Consider the following 21,551-nt stretch of genomic DNA (forward strand, 5'->3'; position numbering starts at 1 on the left):
AGGTTCAACTTTCCCTAGTCAAGTACATTTAAAATCATTCGTGCCCACCAGCGCATCGAGCATAAAGCGTAGACAATTCAATTTAGGTACGTTACGCAGATTCAGATTGCCCTTTATCACTTGCTAATTTCATTTCCCACCACAACACCTGCAAACAAGACTAACAACAACATTTTTAATTTTCTGGTTTTTTTAATGATTTTGAATTCTTTATTTAGTTTTTTTATTGTTTTTTTTGGCTTTTTGATTATTTCTCCCCCTAAATTTGAGCATGGGTGAGAATTAAATAGAATAAAATAAAATAAAAATAACATGCGCAAGTTTAATCTACCCTACCAAATAAATAAAAAATAAATAAAAATGATGAATTAAGAAAAATAAAAATAAAAAAACTTAATCCTCAAAACGAATCATTTTCAGAAAACCCACAAGCACATCGAAGCGAACTTTGTTAAATGGCTTTGTGAATAGATCTGCCACATTATTAGCAGTAGGGACCTGTTCTAGTCAGATTAGTGAACGCTCATAACAGTCTTTGATAAAGTGAATTTTAATGTCGATGTGCTTGGTTTTAGAGTGTTGGACTGGATTTTTGGCAATTTGAATAGCGGCCTCATTATCACAATAAATAGGGGTTTCTAAATAATTCAAATTGTAATCCAACAGCTGATGTTGGATCTAGATAACTAGAGAACAATAGGCTAATGCAGCAACGTATTCTGCCTCCACTGTGGAAGTTGAGACAGTGTGTTGCTTCTTGCATTGCCACGAAACTAGTCTGACACATTGGTATTGACATCCTCCAGAGGTTGATTTCCTGTCAGGTTTACAGCGTCCATAATTACTGTCAGCAAAAGCATAAAGATCAAATTTAGAATTCTTCGGATACCAAAGACCTAATTTTGGGCTCCCTTTGATATACCGAAAAATTCTTTTGATAGCACTAAGATGTGAAAGTTTAGGATTAGCCTGATAATGTGCGCATTGACAAACTGCAAACATGATGTTAGGTCGGCTTGCAGTAAGATACATCAGTGATCTGATCATCAATCGATAGTGGGTCTGATCTACGAATTCGTTGTCAGGATCTGGAGTCAGAAGAGGTCGTTCAGCCATTGGTGTTGAAGCAGAATTAGCGTCATGAAACCCGAACTTCTCAAGAATATCCTCCACATACTTCGCTTGATGTAGCAGGATTCTGGTTGAATTCTATTTAACCTGAAGCCCCAAAAACATGGCCATGCTCGAGAAAATGCTTTGCTAGAGTTGCATACCACGCTCGAAGAGCTTGATGTAACCCATACAATGCCTTGTCCAACTTGTAGACATGATTAGGAAATTTTAAGTCAACGAACCCAGGAGGTTGATCAACGTAGATTTCTACTTTCACCTTGCCATACAAGAAGGCGGTCTTGATGTCCATTTGATACACGGTAAAGTTCATGTAAGAAGCATATGCTAGGAAGATACAAATAGCCTCCAGGCAAGCTACTGGAGCATAAACTTCAGTGCAATCAAGACCCTCGACTTGTCGAAACCCGCGAACCACCAATAGAGCTTTATTTCGCACAATAACCCCTGAATCGTCCTGCTTATTGTGATAAACCCATCTTGTGTCAAGAGACTTCTTGCCCTTTGGTAACTCAACCAACTTCCAAACACCAAGTTTTTCAAATTGATGCAGTTCCTCATGCATTGCATCTACCCAACTGGGCTCATTCAGAGCCATTTCAACATTCTTGGGCTCTATTTGATAGATAAAGCAAGAGTAGAGACAAGTATTAACATCTCCACTCTGACTTCTTGTTTTAACACCGTCGCCCAGCTGACCAATGATGTTATCGATCGGATGATCACGTTGAATCCTCGAAGGTATCTCTTGGCTGATATCATTGATAGAGACAGGAAGAGTGTGAATGTTGATACCTCCTTCATTTGCTGATTGAGCCGCTCCAGAAGGATCTGCTACAAACTCATTTGAGATAAGTTCAAGAAAGAGTAGTTCCATAAAGGTTGAAGAGGCTGCGGAAGCGTCAATAGGAATGAATTCTCTTTCCATAGGAGTAGATGGCGTAGCTTCAACATCAGAAGTATCATTTTAGGCTAGAGATTTAGGACTATTATGTTGCACAAATGACTCCCCCTCTGGTATAGCAAAGAACTCCCCCTCAGACGAAACTGGGGACTTCCCCTTGGACGATGAAGAGGATGCAGATGGAGGTCTGTAGACAACTTCTTCGTCTTCATCTTCAGAAATCTTCTTCAAACCGAAACAGATCCAGATGAGGCACTCGAAGACACATCTATTGATTTGAATAGCGATGTGTAATCAAACAGCCAATCCGGACCTACTCTAGCGTCCGTCTCCTTTTCTTCCAACCAACGCACGTCATAAGATTCCATAATATGTTTTGTCTTCTTATTGTAGACTCTATAAGCAGTACGAGCAGCATACCCTATGAAGTAACAGTCATCGGCCTTGGCATTAAACTTCGGGTTGGTATCTAAGTGAAGAAGGGTGCAAGGATAGCCAAATACATGGAAATGACTGACTGATAGCTTGTGATTATATAAAATTTCATACGGGGTTTTCATCTGAGCTTTGTTGATCATCACGCGATTCTGAACATAGCAGGCAGTGTTATTGCCTCGGCCCAAAAGAAAGCTGGTACTTTTGGATCACACATCATCATCCTTGTAGCGTCTTTTAATGTTCTATTTCTCCTTTCAGCAACACCATTTTGTTGGGGTGTGTGAGCAGAGCTGTATTGACGCATGATACCTTTTCAGCCAAAAGTGATCGAGTACAGAATTCTTGAACTCTGTTCCATTGTCGGTACGAAGCGCCTTCACCCGATTGTTAGTCTAGTTCTCAATTAATACTATGAATTTCTTAATCAACTCAACAACTCCAGCTTTATTGGATAGAAAGAAAACCCACGTAAATCGAGAGAAATCATCAATCACAACCAGGCAATAAGAATTTATGTTGATTCTGAGAACATTTACTGGTCCAAACAAATCCATATGTAGCAATTTAAGCACCTGGCTAATTGAGTTTACCTGTTTTGGCAGTTGTGGTTTTCTATGATTCTTTCCTTGGGCACATGACACACACTTTTCGAACGTAATGAAGTCTTTGATGGGCAATCCACCGACCATCTCATTTTTTGCAAGACAATTCAAGTTCTTGGCATTAGCATGAACTAGTCTTCTGTGCCACAGCATTGCAGTTTGTTTGGAGATCTTGGAGAAAAGGCATGTAACTTGTTCTAAAAGATTGCTATTCATATCAATGATATAGGCATTCCCATCCCTTTTAGATTTTACAAGAATCCACTCTTTTGCGATGACAAAGTCTGGCTTGAGTATCATGCATTCCTTATCAGTGAAACGCGTAGAATAGCCCTTGTCACAGATCTGAGATACACTTAACAGACTATGCTTCAGTTCGGGAGAAAAATTAACATTCTCGAAACTTAAAACCCCATTTGTGACAGTTCTTCTTTGAGTGATCTAGCCACCTTATCCACCCGCAAAGGAGATATATCCCCCATTAAATGATTAAATGTTGTGCAGTTGGGCGATATCTCCTGTCATATGCCGGGAACAGCCGTTGTCGACGAACCAGGGTCTGACGACATTCCCCCGCAACTGTCCCTACAAAATGTGTGGGTTTTATTAGATTTGGGAATCCAGGTCATTATTTTCCTGGGTGGTCCCGATGCCTTTTCAGATTGATAATTTTTGAATTTTTCAGAGGACACGGAAGATGAATTGGAAGCCAGTTTGGTCAGCCATTGATAATTGGGTTTTCTAATAGTCCCGGGTGATTTTGAGATTGAATGTTTATCAGTTTGCTTGAAGTATGTGGGTTTTCTACCAGAGTTGGTTGAAGACTCACTACTGCTTCTTGATGAAACCGAGCTTGGCTTAACCATGCTCGGTTTTGGCAAACTGCCTGGGACTTTGTAATGAAAAACCTTTTTATGTTTTTGAAAAATGGCCCTTTTTCTACTCTGATCATCTTCCAATCATCATTTCGGGAACAATTTCTAGAGGACTTTCTAATTAAAGACCTTCCTCTGAATTCGTTTTCTCTTCTTGGAAATTCGAAATGTACAAACATACGATTTTTACAGTTTCTAGCTATATGGCCACCAACTTCACAATTGAAACAAATATGTTTGTTATTGTTATAAATTGTACTACATTGATCAGATTTGTTTTCCATCCCAACACCCTTGCTTCTCTTACAAGAACATGAATGAGAATTAGGTTGTGAGGCAAGTGAGGGTACATTAGATGGGGAATATTGTGAAACTGGTGGTTTTTCAAACTTATTATCACACACATCATAATTGTAAACTAAATTGTTCAAAGTAGACACTTGCAAACCATTAAAAAAAGTATTAGAAACAATAGAAACACGACCACAAAAAACATTGCCATTTGAAGCATCAGAAAAAATATTGTCTTTATTAATAACTAAAACTTCAGGTTTAGACTCAGTTTTATTTTCTGAAACAGATCCTTCAACTTCGTGCTTTGACTGATTCAAGGATTGATCTGCAGGAGAAGTAGAAATGTTAGTACTTTCAACCATGAATGGTTCATTGGCAATCTCTTCTTTGGACAAGGGCATGTGCTGATATGAATGATTAAAGGGAGGAGGCAATTGATTATAACGTAGACCCTTTGATTGATTTCTCTTAAATTGCATGAAATGGTCTATCATATTTGCAACTAACTCACTCGAGACATCAAATTTTCTATAATCAAAATCAGTGGTTTCAAATTTGCCCTTTAAAGATTCAATTTCAGCCACTAGTTCAGCGTTCTGTGTCATTACATAATCATAATTTTTGCATTTATTACTGTAGTCTTCCTGAAGTATCCTAAAGTCCTTTATTTTGGATTCCAATTGGGCTTTAAGTGGTTTTTGACCTTTTTTGAGTTGGTATCCTTCATATCTAAGGTTTTCTACTTCCCCTTTTAGTGAGTCATTAAGTTCACGGAGAATCTTAAGGATTTCTACTTCACTACCTAATGTCTCAATTTTCTCATGCAGAATTTTAACATAATCAATACAGGCTTGAGAGCATGATGGTAGACTTACCTCGGTTGTATTAGGTTCATGAGAAGAAGATACCATCAATGCAAACTACAGCTCCATCATTTTGACTTCAGCTGCCACAATCTCTGCCGGAGCATCATCACAGACCTGCGCCAGGTGGGCATTTATAGGTCCAGACAAGTTTAGAGCCTACATCTGATCCTCCCAGTCGAATGACTGTGCAACCATAGCCTTCTCGTTGTTTATCTGAGCACTACTTTGATTGTTTCCAACTGCAACTATTGTCCTATCATTATTTAATCTTATGTCTGGCTATGGACAATCACGAGCAAAATGCCCTGGCTCGTGGCAGTTGAAACATCGTAGCTTTCCTTTGCTGAACCCAACTTTCTTGTCAGCATTCATCCCCCAGTTGTTCTTTCCAATCTTTTTGGCAAACTGTTTCACCCTAAAAACTGCCATGACAATTTTCCATGTAATATCCATCTCCTCAACGTCTTCAGGGTGAATCTGATCAAGATCGGCAAATGATAGTTAGGGTGGAAGATCTCCGGCTACGAGTGCATTGTAGCAATTAACAAGCCCTGAAGCAAGTGCAAGATTTTCATCACCCTCCTTTCCCCTTGAAGAAGAATCCCCAGTTGAGGATGAAGCAGCTTGAGAAGCCACGAACGATTGATTCTGTGAAAAAGGCATGGTTGATGTAGAGAAGTTAATGGAGTGGGAAAAGTCTAAAACTGAGCTTGCGGAGTAGTAAATGCTTGACCTGTAGAAGGAAGAGAGAGAAAAGGATGAAAGAGCATTGTTAGTAGAGATGCCAAGGTTTGCAGCTGAGTATGAGTTCACATGGTTGATCTCTCGCTGCTTGTCATCAATATCACAAGCCTTGAAGACAGCCATGACTTCAGCAAGAGTGAGACAGCTAAGATCCTTAGTCTTCTTAATGACAACTACATTCATGTCCCAAGATTTTGGGAGAGCATTCAATAGCTTCTTGTTTATCTCTAACTTTGTGTAGAAAATCCTAGCTAAAGTCATTTCAGTATTGAGAGATGTGAACCGCTACAGCTGTGATTCAAGAGTCTCTCCAGGAACATAGTTGAACATATTGAACCGTTGTCACAGCATATCTTGGCGACTCTCCCGCATGTCTTCATTCCCCTCATAATCCTCAATTAGGGCTTCCCACAAAGCCTTAGCAGAGGTATACTCCCTGAAACCTTGAGCAATATCTAGAGACATGACCATGGTCAAAGTGGCCAGAGCCTTCTCCTGCTCTTCGACTTTCTCGAAGTCTTCATCAGTGTAGTTTTCTATCTTCTTGTCAACCACTTGCCCAACAATTGTAGTGGTTATTCTGACTGGATCTTTGATTATGCATTTCCAGATTTTGAAGTCTTTCATTTTTATGTATTTCTCAATTCTGTATTTCCATTCTGAGAAGCCTTCAGCGGATAAAAGTCTAGGAATTCGGGTGGTTGTGCCCATTACTGAATCCAGCTCGTGATGATTTGTTTGGCTTTGAGATTCCATTATATTTTTTTTAGTTAATTAATATGAGACAGAAATTAAATTATGTATGATTAATTAAGCTTCTAGTCAAGAACAATTTACTGCCGTATACGATGTTTACGGTTAAGCTATAGATTACGGCCGTAAACTCCGAGTTTACGGTCGAAAAAGGTTCACGGTATGAAGCTTACGGTCTAAGAGTAAACAGTTTTCGGTTGATGAATATTCGTTATTCATGGCTCAAGAATGCGATTTTACAGTCCAAGAATCTTAAAGAGTTTGCGGCCGTAAACAGTGATTACGGCCGTAAGCTCAGGCTGAAAACTAGAATATTGCAGTTTTTCGACTATACTAAAAACCCTTTTTGCAGCAATTTCAAACTTTAGTCTCAAATCAATGAAAACTCACTCCAAGATCGATTATAGAGTGCCTTTGACTCTGGTTTCGCTTTGATACAAATTGTAAGGTCCTGAGAATGGATCTTAATAGTGATCAATAGCAAGCACAATTACAGAAACAAGTATAAGAGTAGAAAAGAAAAGAAATCAAGCTTGCACACGTTCTATTGTTGAAAACGTCTGGTACAACTCGATATACGACTGTGAACAATTAGGCATCAACAACAAAATATGACTTGCTAACCCTCTATATATAGGGAACTACGACCGAAAAGAGTTTATGGCCGTAAGGTGTTTACGGCCGTAAACTCATTACAGACTCGTAAACAACCACCAAACCTACCAAAATACTCTATTTATACAAAACCACTATTACAATTAAAAGCCTAGACCAAACCACTAATTGGGCCTTTCAATAACTATAATTTCCAGTATAACTACTAAATCGACTAGCAAATTGTAGCTACCAAAAGCAGTTGTCGAACTCTGACCTAGTCAGTAACGTGTCCTTAGATAAGTGATCAAATATTCCTCCATTCTACAAGATATCGTATGGACATGAGACATGGATTATAATCATACTCTCTATCCAAGATTTGTTTCCCGATTTCTGATTTATGACAACTAATATCAGACTACTAATTAAACACATCAACTGAGTCCAGGCTTGGCCAAGCGCTTTAGATGCCATCATTAAATCATTGAGGGGCCCACAGATATCACTTTTCCCGTTAAGGAAAAAGGTACGGATAAACTTTGACTTATATGGTTGCACTATTTACTCATCAAATCATGCACAACAATACATTTTATAACGTTAAGTTACTGACGTATTTACGTATTGTCAATGCACAACTGAGTCATAAACAACAACTCATATATCTCCGTTTCAAGAAAATAATATATTATCGTCTCAAAATTAGTCGTGAAAAATTCATGAAGTAATTCTCTGAGCGTGGGGTTTTCCAATACTCAAAATCCCCATTTCCAAGTACTCATGAACATTGCAGCAAAAGTATTGATATGTGTAAACCCTTAGACAGACTACAATTCAATTCATGATAGTCTTAATTCACTACTTACTACCAAAAGTACGATTGACTATGGATGTTTGAATAATCCAATTATTCGAGAAGTAAAACATGCAAAGTGAAACACAATAATAACCGAATTAACTATGGTCTCAAAACTATTGAATATAAATAAACACTTATTATTTAATCACCATAAAAATTAGACTTTATTGATTGTATAATGTTTCGATTAATCAACTAAACACTTGAATTAAACATCAGTCTTGCCATGTTATAAACATGCATACTATGTCTCTCTATGGTCCTTCCTTTGTGAACAGATCAGTTAGACATAATTCCAATGATGCTCATATCACAATTCCAAATTCTTATTAGAACATGTAGAATTCCAAATTCTTATCACTTCCTTAATGTGTTAGAATTCAACCTTTCAAGCAATATCCTTTGGTGATGTCAACACTTCAAAGTCACAAACACTTTGCCAACGATACTACAAAATGTTTCATTAAAACTCTGTTACTTAAAACAATTTCATGGTAACGAAGTCTTAAATTCAAGAAACAATTCTTGAACACCTTTTTGCATTAAGGTTCATAACTCACGTGTAAATTCTAACCATCAACTCCCACTATGGAAACATTTCCATATTCCCATATAACCATCAATTTTGATCAAGAATCATACGAATATAAAGCATGTCAATATGGTTATTCCAAATAAAACCATTCTTACAACTGTCCACAACGAACCGATCCTTCGGTAAAACCTCAATATGTTCTTGACGGTTGTTCAACAACTTTAGTCACATCCTGTTCTAGTCCTTTTCCCCTCTCAATTCCCTAGGCATTTGGAAAAATCAGAACAAGCGAATATTATAGCATATGTAATCAATCTTATATTTGAAACATATGGGATTTGATACACAATGTCTTACATAAATCCTGACATCTGATCAGCCTCTTGCTATAATATTTCAATATATCAAATTTCCTACGTTGAATCATTTCAACACGATATTCATATATGTACAAGACTAAGTTTTATTAAACCTTTCAATCTAACTTTTTAGATTTAAAATGAAGTATATGTGCTTTTTCCCCTAAATCCTTTTGTAGCGAAACAATTCCCAAACTTTACAATTTGCAAATTTGAAATCTTTGTTTCCTACAACTAGTATTGCCAACCTACAATACTTAGCATAACATTTATGGTTCGACTAGCATAACACTTATGCTTTCACCTACATAACGATTATGCTCCCGCTAGCTTCGACATGTACCCATAAATCAACTCGACTTCAAGAAATCAATACTATTCACTTTATTACTAAAGTTCAAATTTCAGATACGTGCTGATTCGATAAGTCTTCATCTAGACTTCTCAAGATCATACACCATCATTAGATAGCATATGTGTGTGTTTAAACCCTTTGAGAACTTATAGCTATAAGTCTTGAACGTTAAAACTATTTCTTGCCATTTCTCACAATTCGAACTATGAAAAGGGATGCAATAATCATATTGTGAATTTGAGAATGCAATTATCACAACCACTAATCATAATAATATATATTAAATCTTTAAAATCTGCTAGCTAAAGTGCTTTCTCATAATCATTTTCATGCATTATAGCGAAACCTTTCGCCACATAGATTTTATGGTGTATGCTGTGACATCCCCAAAATCTCGGCCAGAAAAGACCGATTTTCATTTATGCTTTTAAAATATTTTCAGAGTAAATCCTTTTGATTTGAAAGGGTTGCGGAATTTGTTCCCGAAAACAAAACATGATAAAACAATGTTTACCAAAGCATTTCATAAAAGAAATGTATTTTCATTATAATCAAAACTCGGGGTGTCATGTTCCGATACAGACCAATAAGCATAAACGAATACATTACAAGTCATTCAACAAATATAAACATATACAGACTTGCAATCAAAACAACTAATGGTTCATCCATCTCATGCCCTCGCGCCACTTCCTGTAATACAATTAAAACTGAGTGGGTCAGGCTTGGGAGCCTGGTGAGCATATAGGGTTTTCAACGCCCAATAAATAATCATATTTAATTTCCACCAACCAACAATAACCCAATTACCCATTCCCGTTATTCTCACTTTATGTCCCTAAAACAGCTAACACAAGGGACCTAGTCTAAGAATATTTCATCGGGGCGACAACACATGCTTCGGGGGTACCTCGGCAATATAAGTCAAATAAGTCAACCATGAGGGGGATGGAGTACAGCGAATGAACACCCGAGTTCATTAACACCTACAGGTGGCAAACCTGCTAATGTTTCCACAAGACTGTCTAGAATAGCCAGTGGTCGTCATCTAAACTCCGCTAGATGACTAAATCAAACAACAACGAGGCCTCTCATCTGTTTATTACACACCAACTATCTACCCATGTTCTACCCAACATATTATTAGATAAAATATACATTTTTATACATAGTTTTGAAAACCTGTATAGCATGCTTTAATCAACACATAATCCACATAACAGATGAGGCACACACACACATAGCACATATCTCATAGAGAATAAATCATATCTATGAGATAGAAGAGAGTGAATACACATTCACACATAACACAACCAAATATATACACATAGCACGTATTTAATTTAAAATACTTCATATTATCGTATTTGGAAGAAGGTAACTACACACTCACACTTATAAACAACAATATACTTAATACACTTGAACCAAACTTGTATTATTATCGTGTTTATGAAAGGTAGTATACACTCACTTGATCAGAAGATGATCGGACAGCACTACGACTTGTAGAAGTAGTAATCCTCAGCAGATCTGAAAGATCTTCACAAAAATCGAACTTCTCGCGGGCAGAGCTTCGGCTCGGGAACCGCACTTCTCGCGATCTTCAGGATCTCGGGACTTGCCTCGGGGCTTGAGAATGATATCGGGGCTTCGGGGTATTTCTGGCACGCAAAACGATGCAAAACGGGAGAGAGAAGAGAGAAAATGAACAAAAGACTCGGCTGCCTTCGGATCCTATTTATAGGAGGCTGGAGCCTCAGATTACGCGGGGCGTACAGGTCCGAATGCGTCATGGCGTTCGTCATCCGAAGCCACTTGCTGCGAATGTCGACACTTCGGAGTACGCGGGGCGTACTCGAGTACACGGGGCGTACCTCGGATCAGATCGGTGACTCCTTCGGATAATGCTTCCGAATTTCCAATTAAATTTAAATACAAAATATTAAATAAACTTAGGAAATTCATATCTTCTTCATACGAACTCCGTTTTCGACGTTCTTTATATCCACGCGAAGGTGAGACTACGCTCTACAACTTTCGTTTAGACTCCATCGGCTAATTTCGAATTTATTTTTATTATTTATTTTTAATAGGCCGCGACAGAAAAACTTCATTATAAATTCATAACTTCTTCGTTTGACGTTCGTTCTCGCCTAACTTTTTATCGCTTCGATACCAACAATGAGACCTTCGATCCTCGTTTAGATTGCTTCGGCTAAAAACCGCTCGATCTCAAATCGAGTATTTCGGGCTGCACACTGCAAGCCGAAACTTCGATAAATCATAACTTTCTCATACGAAGTCTGATTTGGGCGTTCTATATATATTCGGAAACCTCGTTTCAACTACTACAACATTATTCAAAGATATTAAGTTTATTTTACACTTAAACTTTGACGCTTATTTTTAGTCTTAATTAATCAAACCAAATAATTAAGCAATTAAGCACAAAACACACAATACTTAAATAATACAATCTTATTATTTCAAAACGGGTTACAAAGGTTAACCTAGACTATTACATTGCTAAAAATGGCAAGCCCGGAAACACAGGCGTTACATATGCATTCCTATCCATGTGAGTTTATCAATTCCAACCTAGAATCACAAGATAAGGTTGAAGACAAAATCAAAATCAATTTTGGGTTTTTCCTTTCATGGAGTCAACTTGTTTGTTCTTAATTTCTTGCCTTTTGGTAGCAAAAGGGCATACTAGTGCTTCCGTGTTGTTAAGCAGCTCACTTATATTGACCAATGTACTATCACTGACGAACATGCTCTGCCTTTTGCAGTCAAATGAGAACCATAGAACTCATAAGCATTGCCAACCCAGTTGGAAGATACACGAAAACAAGAATGTCTCAACTTAACACAATAGGTTATCAACCTTAAGTCGCGTGCTAGTGATAACTAGAAGGTTTATTCTTGATTAGCTTCTGAAACTCTTCAAAATCAAAAGGACTCCCACTGACTTCTTGGTATATAAGTTTTCTGTTAAGGAACATTCATTGGCGAGCAAAAATAAATATTCAAAAGTTAGTGTGGATTTTGACAAGAAAAACACTTCACTGAATTGGTCCTTGTTTATCCTTTCTTCTAACCTAAACATCAAACTACCAATTCCAAATGTGCCAGAGTAAGAAAACATTACTACTCCACATTTAATGAGGTGTTATAAACCTACTTAGTACGAAACAAGCTTCAAGATATGATTTATAGTTACTAGAGTATGATTCTAAAACTTGATTGCTTTGTAAGGACAAATTTTCGTCATACTATCAAATCCATATTTAACATTGCTAATAACAGAAATATAACCACCAATTCTCATAAATGCCACTGCAAGGAAATACAAAATAAATAAATCAAGAATTCACTTTTATTGATAGATGCGGAAAAATTTGTCCTTACAATGCAAATATATGAAAACTATGTTTCTACAGATTTCCTAAGCAATCTATTAATCTATCATAACTCCTAAGCAGCAGCTTCCAAAATCTGATCATCAAACCATGCGCCCGAAATCCATCTCTAATGATCAGATTCAGCTTACTCTTCTTAAGATTCCTTCTTTCTCTTAGATCTTGCAAAACATCAAAATGTCACTATCACATCATGTAATAAGAATCTATGAATATGAACTTAATAAAGTAGAGTTAGATAGTGGATGTACCTGAAGCAGAGTCATACGACAAACTTTACCATCTTTGAGATCTTTCAGGTATTCTAGGCAGCTTCGTATACAATGCCCCTTCAGTTGGCAATAAAAACATATGGACCTTTTACGATTAGCACATGGGGTTATCTCTCAATTAGCTTTTCTCTTTACCATATGGTTAAACGGTTTGACCTTGGTCAATCCCTTTCCATTGGGAAGAGAAACCTTTTATGGACTACCAATGTTTCCATTTTCAATGTCCATGGAAACTTGGGAGACAGATCATTCAAACATATTCTCTTGAATTGTGATCTTAAGCATTTATGATTCAACAACAATCAACATATATGTCAGATCGATTAGGGTCACGTCGTGGTCCCTCTCATAGAATTCTTTAATGAACTGACTATATAATTCATGAAGCGAAAGTATAACTAGGTCAATGGCTAGGTCCCTTGGGAAAACGACACCCAACATTCATAATCTGACAATGTGTGATTTCATTTCCAGAACAAGTGCACACACAGACTTTCCATCTGGGTGTTTACTAGCCAATAGGGATTGAGTGACTTCGTATTTTTTCATCTTGAAAAAGACATGACTTAGGGAGAGTCACTGGAGGAGGTGGAGGAAGTGTTGGAGAAGCATGATTTCTAGTTCCACCATTGCTTGAAGAAAGGAACCTTCTTTCATCTTGATCAACATGTGGAAGATCATCTTCAGAAGGAAAAACGTTTCTCGAAAGACGAGGAAGACCATTGTTGTCTGAACTCGACATCTATAATAAGAGAAAAGAGATTTCAAGTGAGTTGATTTTAATCCTTAGTTATTAACCCAAAAAAATTTAAATTAAGGCTAGGATCCATATTTTCGATTCGAATTCTGAAGAGGGATACTGTAATCAAACTCGAATCTATTTTAGGTAGGTAAAGAATTTACCAATTTCAATCTTATGAAACTCCTAGATCTTTTGAGATTCATTGAACCATTCAATGGCATGTTTAATCTTGATTATCCTCTCACTTTGTGACTGAGATGTCGAGGATCACAAACGAGATGTGAATAACCATGCAATTTAGCTTGGTACTCTCGATATCATTTATCATCTGAAATTAACATGTCGGTTAACCACATGCGCTCCATTAATTCAATGATAATTTACGAGACACCCATTGCCAACAATATTAGTCACATATTAGTATGTCGGTTAACCACACATGCTCCACTAACGACCAATAAGGTGCAATGTGCAATTTCATGGGTTAGCATAAAATTCACATTTTTCCTAAAGTAACAAAGAATGAGATTTTAGAAAATGGTTTGGTTACTATATCAATATACTTTTAATGATGATTAATTGTCCTATCGAACCTATTCGGCTAAGGACCCCTTCACTAGTCAAGGAAGCGGTGGGTGACTATGGACACCCATTCAATTGTCATTTTATAGGCAATTTCCTTATACCTCCCTTATAGAACAGCTTCGTGAATGAGGCCTACTATCGCTAAGACTGACTTTTCTTATACATATATAATATTAAAGATTTAATTTTATTATATATATATATATATATATATATATATATATATATATATATATATATATATATATATAACATGCATTTTAAAACATTTTTTAAAATAGAAAGTGTTTAATCATTTAATAAATTAAACTTTTTAACTTAATTAAATTTAAACCAATTATGGATTTATTAATTATCCTTTAATTAATCAATTGTTTAAATTAATAATAAAATCCATAAGGATGTTATTACATTTTAAATATCAAAAATTAAACTTTTAATTTAAATCTCAAACAACCCTAAAATTAGCATTACTTATTAAGTCCAACTAATAATCAACTTAATTATTTAGTAACCAATTATAGATATATTAATTATCCTTTAATTAAACAATTAATTAAATTATTAATTATTTCTATAAAGATAATTATAATTAAATAAAATCAACATTATCCAATTCATAATTATCTTCTAACATTTAGGTCTTATCTAATTATCTAATATTACCAAAAATCGGATTATTGCATATTTAATAAAAGATAATTACCAAATATTAACCAAATAAATCAATTTAGGCAAGAAAATCTGAAACCAAGGATCAGACACACAAACACGCCGAGTTGGAGGACCAACACGTCGTGTTGCAGTCCAACACGTCGAGTTCGAAGAACAATACAATGTGTTCGAAGAACAGAATGACGATTATGTTTTCTCTGCCTTGTTTCAGTTAATATTAATATCAATTCAATAGAAAACTAAACCTAGTCTCTGATACCATTGATGGGTTTTAAGCAAAACATACAATCTTATGTGTGCATGTAACCCTAATTGAAAATGTACGTTTTCTCTAATTTGAACATACAATAATGAACAAAAAAGTATAAACCCTAGATCTATGGATAATAATATAAAAATCACATAACAAGGCTTATGATCCATACATTTAAGATTGTTATTGTAAACAATCTTGAATCCTTGTTTGAAAGACCTTTGGTAGCAAGCACCTCAAGTGTCGCACATCTAATGGTTTATAAACAAACTCAAGCAACCAAGGAAAACTATAGAGAGAGTAATAGAAGAGAAATTTTGGCCGTTAGGCTCTTAGAGGAGTCATGGCCGAAATTTAACCCTAAAGAGGGTTTATATTGGTGTTAGGATGGTATCGGATAAGGCAGGTGTATCCAAGATAACCCTAATCCCTTAACTTCCTCCCTAAGGCATCCAAGGCACCCTTAGAGCCCAAGGAAACCCTAGAGATGCTCTATATTTCGTCCCCCCTCTTTAGGGAGGTTCTAGAATTGCTCAATGCTCAACTATTGAACATTGTCAACTTTAGTCCCTACAGTTTTAATTAATTCCTATAATCCCAAAATTAATTTCTGATTAAATATTAATTAAATAATATGATTTCTAATTAATATAGTATTTCCAAAATATATTAATAAATCATTTATTTTGATTTCTAATTAATTTATTAAACAAGCAATAAATTAATAGATCATTCTTCTCTTTCTAACAGTCATCATATTCAATTGCCAAGTTTGAAGGCAACCTAAAAGCATTGTGTTACTATCAATTCAAGTATATACCAATTATAGTTATGGGTTTAGACACCTAATCCAACAAAATGGAGATGTCACACACACACGAATGCACAGCCAAACCACAAACAAGTGAGCCTCGCCCATGGGTCCCACCCAAGATAACATAAAGAAACGGGTCTCACCCACGGTTCTTGTTGGTGATTTTGTATCATCAATGTGTATTTAAGTGTAATGGATTGACTTGTTGACCAAAAAATAAATCTTGATGAATTTTAAACAAGTAAGAGAGGTGCGGAGTGCACACTTGTTTAAGTTCATTCAAGATTCAAATTAGACTGTCATTTAGGGGTGAAGCGCATAAACAAACGGGGGTCCGAGGCGGCTCCCCTAGGAGCGTGGTCCAAGGGGTGGAAGACCCTGGCGGGATCTAAGGAGCAGAGCCCCTATCTGGGGTCAATTTCTCAATCTCATTACATTGAGATGATATTGAAAAAGATTAACTTTGAGAATTTTTCTTTGGTTAGCACTCCTATAGATCCTAGTCTTAAGCTTATACCTAATAAAGGATCTTCAGTGTCTCAACTTGAATACTCAAGGGCTATTGCTTGCCTAATGTATGCCATGATTAGTACTAGTCCTGATATAGCATATGTTGTGGGAAGGCTTAGTAGATATATTAGTAATCCTATTTCACATCATTGGAAAGCAACGAATAGAGTATTCATGCATTTGAAAGGAACCAAGGATTATGGTTTGACTTATAGTGGATATCCTTCTATTTTGGAAGGTTATTCATATGCCAGTTGGATTACCAACTTAGAAGATCACTCTTCTACAAGTGGTTGGGTATTTTTTCCTGAAGGAGGAGACATTTCTTGGGCATCTAAGAAACAAACTTATATTACTAACTCAACCATGGAGTCTGAGTTTGGTGCATTGTCGGCTGCCATTTCTTGGGTATTTTTTCCAGGAGGAGGAGCCATTTCTTGGGCATCTAGGAATTTGATTTATGAAATTCCATTATGGCCCAAACCGATATCTACCATTTCTATCATATGTGATAGTGCTGCAACCTTGGCTAAGGCTTATAGTCAAGTGTACAATGGAAAGTCTATACATGTAGGTGTTAGACATAACATGATTTTTGAGCTCATCATGACTGGTGTGATATATGTTGAGTTTGTAATAACTCAGTTGAATTTAGTCGATCGTCTAACCAAAGGGTTAGCAAGAGATCTTGTGCACAAGACGGTTGTAGGGATGGGCTTAAAGTCCACTTAAAATCTTTTATATTGAGATACCTAATTCCCATCTAATGTAATATTAGATGCTGAATTCAATGTGGAAAGATTGATATTTTAATATTAATTGGAACACATTACTATCATTATCCCAAGGTATGTGTTCACTACTGCAAGTTAAGGAGGTTGAATTTATATTCTTACTAGTTCTTTTGAAAAATTGCATTTACAGGTGCAAGAATAGAAGGACTACCTATATAAGCATGATGTTTAGCTGCTTCAAGAAGTTAGGACTTGGCTTTCATATGCTTATTGAAGGATGGTACACAAGCTAGTAAAATATAGTGTCAAGTTAGAACTTATGAGAATTTAAAATGTTGTGTGTATTATTTTCATGTATTCACTATGAATAGAAAGGGTTCAATCCTTAGTGGCACCCTGATATTCGAATATTTTCATTGAATAATATACTAATGTGAAATTTAATTGTCACGACATTTCATTTATGCATCAATTTTTTGTTGTTATGTTTTGTTTTAAATTAATCAAGATTACGCTTAATGGGGGAGGTTTGTTGGTGATTCCGTATCATCAATGTGTATTTAAGTGTAATGGATTGACTTGTTGACCAAAAATCAATCTTGATGAATATTAAACAAGTAAGGAAGGTGCAGAGTGCACACTTGTTTAAGTTAATTCAAGATTCAAAGTAGACTCTCATTTAGGGGCTAAGCCCCCAAACAAACGGGGGTCTGAGGGCAGGGCCCTTGTCAGCGGGGTCCAAGGGGCAGAGCCCCTGGCTGTGGTCGAAATTTGAATTTTCTGTAAATGAACCTGGTTTTTTACTTCATTTTGACCCTTATAAATGATCTGGTTTTAGTGACAGTTTATGACTGTTATAAAGTAGTTTTGACAATTGGAGTAGTTTTTGGACAAAGAAAACTGCCTTGACAGTTTTCAGACAAATGAAGTACTTAATAATTTTGGTCATCATTTTTCCCGGTACAACAAAAATCATGAATATCATAACTCCATATTCTCTGTTCTTGAAACTCTTCTGAGTCTTAACTGATTTTGGTTGTTCTCAGAATTTCCAAGCCTTCTACTAACACAAATTTCTAACAGTTCTCATCCAAGATAACATAAACAAACAGGCCTTGCCCATAGGTCACACATAATATAACATAAATAAATGGGCCATGCCCCATAATAAAAAGTTACTTGAGACTAAGAATCGACACAAATCTAACAGACCTCATGCCTGAACGAGGAGCGGCTAAAAACATTGATGGGTATGAATCAACACAAACAGATGTTGTGGTCCTCCTACAGTCTTACAATCACCCTTGCAATAGCCTATCTCGTCCAAGTGAATGCTACGGGCCAGATAGTAGTCTTACAACACTCCTACGATTAACATGGGCTCTCACGTGGTCTTTCAAAAAACGTATAAAAATACGAAGCAAAACTAACACGAGACGGCCCACTAGTCAACTATAACCTACAAGGTGTTTAGGTCGTGCTTTGAACCCCAAAGCCTTCATCAAAAAATAACATGTATAGAGGCTCTGACACAACCATCAACACAAGCCTAATCACTAACCCTGACTTGTGCCACCAAAGATGCTTCAAGTATTCAAATGAGATAACCTTGAATCCTCAACATTTGCTTCCCTAATCATAAGTGAATGATAGGCAACATTCTTTTCATAAGCTTCAAATCTGACAAATTAAAACCTGCTATTCTCTAATCCTTGAATATGAAACTTGGGGATGACTTGCACTCTGAAGTCTTTCCTTCTGAAAAGGAGATTATCCCCCGCTTAAATTGACTAAAGTCCACTCACTGCATAACTATTCAAATTTCCAAGCCAACCCAATAACTTCACCACATGGTTCCTAACAACCACGTTGTATATCACCAGCCAAAAGAGAACCTGAATTCTTCAAACAAAAAAAGAGCTCCAAAATACACCTACAACCTCACAATAGCAACAATCCATACGTACATAATCATTCAAAATAGAACCAGAGTTGATTAAGTCAATATTATTCTACAGATCATCCATGTTTACAATTGAAATAATGAAAACATAAATAACAGGATACTAATAACATCATCAATTCAGCATCCGATCGAAATAAAGAACTAATAACTCAAAACCCGACCATTGGGACTCCAGCTATCCCATTTTGTCCATCTAGTAACTATCAAGCTAAGGGTGCTAGATCCAAAACTACTATATCTTCTCTTATTGGACAATAAACCTTAACATGGCAAGGTTGGCTATAAAAGAAGCATACCCCTGCACCCTCTAACTACAGTCCCGATTGTAGTAACCCTCCTAACCACATCTAAAACATCTCGAAACTGGTGCATGAAAAGTCCCCTGATGAGTCTGTCCACACCTATCGCAAGATCTATGAGTCTCTTGATCTCTTGACCAAAAGTCAGTCACCCTGACCTTCTTGACTGTTGTAGTTGATGTGTGAATCAAATCTTGCTTCCTCTTCGGCTAGTGGGTCTCTAACTCCATCTCTTTTTCCCTGGCTGCCTTCACCAAACTATAAAGAGTCTTATGACTCAAGATACTCACGTTCTCCTAGGTCTCCATTCTCAACAAGTCATGGTAGCGAGTCATCATCATCTCCTCTATAGTTACATACTATAGGTAAAGCAACACATACACACACAGATACACACACGCACACTCTCTTTCTCACTCTCTCTAAACTCGGTGGTGATCACAGCCACTGACTTTGTAGTCTACTTGAGTGCCAAATACTCCCCAGTCAACTGTAGAACCTTAATTGTCGGCACAAAATCTCACTTGAATTTGGTGAAAAAATCCTACCATGACATAGTCTCGATCGCATCAAGCTTGAGGCCCGAGACAACCACTCACCACCAATCCCTAGCTCCATTGCATAGGAGACACTCTACGAATATGACCTTGACCTCTATCGGAAAAGAGCTAGAGCAAAGGAACTCTCCACATCAGCAATCCAACATACATTGGTGATAGGCTCCCTCTTTCCAAAGAAACAAGGAGCTCCACAACCATCAAATTCCTTGAAGGTAAACTCCCAAGTCATGAGTTGATTGGTCACCAAATTAGCCAGAAGAACCATAAACCACTTCTCCATCAATAAAATTAACTCTTTGCTAACAGAATTAATAAAACCAAGCGAATCCTCACTCAAGAACCTTGAAACCTCTGCAGTGATGAAGTCAGAGACATCCCTCTCACTCACATATAATCTCCAACACAGAAGGCTGTCATCCTAAATCTGAAGGATAATGGAGATACATCAAAATCAATACATCATGAAAACCCACACCATGCATACCCACCTACAAGCCCCGTCGTATTCTTCTAACACTTCCTTGACCCAAGTATAGATTCTATGCTTGCAGTAGTATGGGCCCAATACTACCTTCCACACCTATCCATACTTGTTCCAATAACTATTCCAAGACTCCCAAGTGACTTTACATCACTCCACTTTACTCCTCACATGCATGCATACAGCTAGCCATATATATATATATATATATATATATATATATATATATATATATATATATATATATAATACTACACTTTCTAGACTCTCCTTATAAGACTCTTCCTTCCCGTAACCCACAAGATGAATAGTCCTCCACTAACACACAAGAACTACCTCATGAATGTGCATTTGTACATAAACCATAAAGAGATAGACATTTTAATAAATGTATCTACCTAAAAACCACAACCAGAAGAGGAACATGTAGTAAGGCCAAAACAGAAATTATAAGGATATTAAATTCTAGCTATGTACAACCCTTTAAGGCATTTGATAAACAATTCAACAATATCTGACGAAGATTCCAGAGCACATAGTTGTCACACCCCAAAACCACGAACGACGGAAACGTTCAGGGGTGGAGGACGTCATGTACAGTATCACAACAGTGTAATATAATAAACAAGAAACAACATCATCCATTGCATTATAAGTAAAGTTTTATACATGTGTGTTCTTTCATTGAGATAAGACACCAAAAATATACAATCAAAATAAAAGACGAGACTTCTCTGCTCCGTCTTCTCAAAACCTGGCCTCCGTACCTGTCTACTGATGACCTGAGAATACAAGTTATTTTGAAAGCGAGTATCAGCTTTAAAGCTGGTGAGTTCATAAGTATATAAGTGTCATTTCCTTGTTTGTGGGAATCTGTTATGAAAGCCATGTAAACCTTTAAATGAAAATGTTGAGGTAAG

This window comes from Lactuca sativa, chromosome 4, assembly GCF_002870075.4.
Source record: "Lactuca sativa cultivar Salinas chromosome 4, Lsat_Salinas_v11, whole genome shotgun sequence".
Lineage (NCBI taxonomy): Eukaryota > Viridiplantae > Streptophyta > Magnoliopsida > Asterales > Asteraceae > Lactuca > Lactuca sativa.